The 2805-nt window shown below is 38.5% G+C and overlaps 1 protein-coding gene and 1 pseudogene across 1 annotated transcript in view; both read left to right on the top strand.

Moving 5' to 3' along the window:
• The window catches only part of MCTP1 (multiple C2 domains, transmembrane 1), a 956699-nt gene that overhangs the window by 334082 nt on the left and 619812 nt on the right, over window positions 1-2805 (top strand). The window lies entirely within an intron of this gene.
• The window catches only part of LOC102841236, a 114735-nt pseudogene continuing 112273 nt past the window's right edge, over window positions 344-2805 (top strand).

The following is a 2805-nucleotide window of genomic DNA, read 5'->3' as shown; positions in this document are numbered from 1 at the left end:
GCAGTTCGAAACTACCAGCTATTCTGTGGGAGAAAAATGAGGCTTTCTGCTCCCGTAAAGATTTACAGCCTTGGAAACCCTGTACAGGGTCACAATGAGTCGAAACCGACTCCATGGCACATAACAACAACAGCTCTGCAACAGTCCAACATGCAGCCCACTCTGCCTCCAGTATTCCATATATACATATATGTTTGTGTCTGTGTGTATGTACATATACATATAAATGTATATTTAAAAATCCTCTATCTATAGTAGATGCTTTCCTGGGTCTTTATCTTTCCAAACCTGTGTTGATTATTTTTGGATATATTTCAACTGATACCAAGACCTCTTTGAAAATATGTATACACATTCACCAGATGTGGGAGATCCTAATATGTGCATTAGTATTGTGTTACAGGTGAAACGCAATGTTACAGATGAAGGATCTGATGGTGTAGAAAGGAGAAGTGTTTGGCTGTGGGTGATTGACCATATTACTAGCAACCCCAGAATTATAGATGGAATCAGTGTTGCAAAATTGATTATATTTGAGGGTACCTGGGGTGACTTTTTGAAATAAAAATGTGCAAGCTGTTTGTTGTTGTAATTGTTGTTGTTGTTAAGTACTGTCAAGTTGGTTCTGACTCATAGTGACCCGGTATTGGGTTTCCGCAAAGCAACTGGTGAGTTTGAACTGCTGACCTTGAGGTTCAAACAGACTTTGTGGTCCAGTGCTTACGCTACCACACCAGGAATTCTAACAATCTAAATAAGTTGTTTGTTGTTAAGTGCTGTTGAGTTGATTCCAACCCATAGTGACAGCTTTCCAAGAAGCAGCTGGTGAACTTGAACCACTGACCTTGCAGTTCAAATGACTTTGCAGTCTGATGCATTAGCCCAAAGAGCCACACCAGGACTCTATGGGTTAATGTGCCAGACTGCAAAGCCATTTGAACTGCAAAGTCGGCAGTTCAAACTCACCACCTGCTCTTCAGAAACCGTATACAGGGTCATTTGGGTTAAATAAGTTGTTTAGATCTTTGAAATTCCTTTGTAGTATTCCATTGCCTCTGCTTTGTAGCTACATCTTTTAAAATACTTTGCTGGCTGTGTTTGAGCCTGTAACATATTAAACTGGTTATTAATCTTTAACACCTGTTGTGCATGACTTTGTACATGCTCTGTGACAGTTAATAAGGTGTGTGAAAGCCTGGACCATGCAGGAAGGAGCCGCTCTGACTCTCAGCAAAAAAAAATTCTTTGCTTTCCATCTGATTTTCCTACTGGCCCAGAATTGGACTGACTGCTTCTGTAACAGTTCCTGGAATTTAAAGCACTTGAAGGAAGCCTGAAAAGTCCTTTTCCCTTTGGGGAAACTGAGGTAAGATCGGGTCTTTTAAAGAAATTGTTACTATGAGACTGTGAAAAAAGGAAAATAAACCCCAGTACATGGAAACAAAGAGGAATGCGTATCACAAACTTTGTATTTTTTGTAACCATAGTATGCTGTTTGATCAGCACTGGGCTGAGAACCATAAGGTCAGCAGTTCAAAGCCACCACCTGCTCCTAGGAGACTCTATAAAGGGTCGCTATGTGTTGGAACTGATTAGATGACACTTTCCCACCACAACAACATAGTTAAGATTGGCTTGCTGGCTACTTTACCTTGACCTAACCATGATATTGGGAACTGACCCCCTAAATTCCCACCTATCATCCTTCTTTCTTCTGAGTGGTGAAATTAATAGACGATATTCTGAAGTTTTCCTAGCCGTACCCCACCTTAAGAAAATAACTTTTTAAATGTCTCCCTGCTTATGAAATGTAAATTATCAGTAATTAGACAAAAGAAGAAGAATAGGTTTAAATTTTATAGAACTTCCCAGGTGAAATGGGATGGAGAATGTGTGGCCCCTTAAGAATTTTGAATCTCCACTGAGTAGTATCCAGTCTGTCTAATGGGGATGATGAAATGAAATGTGGATAGGTCTCTTGTGATACAATAGTGAATAATTGTTATCAGGACTGATTGTGAGGGTTGGAAATGTAAAGGTAGACGTTTTGCAGCAAAGAGGGAAGTGATTAACTTTTCAGTCTAGGAGCGGAGGTAGGTCCCTGGGACCATGAAGGAAGAAGAGTGGAGAGCAGGACCCTACCCAGAGAAGCAGTGATATTGGAGATGGAGGCAGAAATGATGAAGTGGAAAGGTGGAGCATCTGAGAACTTTAGACACAGAGAGGAAGAGGGGCTGTGTGCTGATGACCGTGAGGCAGACTTGTAGTGTATACCCTTTGGTTGGTTGATGATGCATGGAGGGGATTGTAACCATGGCAATGCAACGATACACGATAGGACGAATGTAAAACTAATGTTCTCCCATGTAAACTATCACATATTTCACAATAAAACATTTTTTAAAAAAAGAATTCTGAGAGGCTCAGAAAAATGAGAGCTGATGAATTTTTTTTTCATAGTTTTAGTTAGGTTTTGCTATACATAACAACCTTTGTATTCTTATAAGATTTATTTTGTTGGAATAAATAATTGTATGAAGTCTTATCTTGTTAATATCTGCTTTTAAAACTTTTGTAAAAAAACACTACCTTTATTTATATACCCAGTGAATGATGCTAATATGAAATTTTTGGGAGATTATTCCTTTTTAAAATTTTTTTTACTGTGAATTGAGTGAAGGTTTATAGACAAGATCATCAACTTTACATTCCACAAATTACACACTTGAAATTACTCCTTTTTGACTTAGCTTTAAGTTCTCAGCTAGTTTTATTAAGACTGTTGCTATGTAACTCTTCATATAT

The sequence above is a fragment of the Chrysochloris asiatica genome, unplaced genomic scaffold (assembly GCF_000296735.1).
Source record: "Chrysochloris asiatica unplaced genomic scaffold, ChrAsi1.0 scaffold00111, whole genome shotgun sequence".
NCBI lineage: Eukaryota > Metazoa > Chordata > Mammalia > Afrosoricida > Chrysochloridae > Chrysochloris > Chrysochloris asiatica.
The sequence above is the reverse complement of the archived record's forward strand: the minus strand, read 5'-3'. Positions and strand labels throughout refer to the sequence as shown.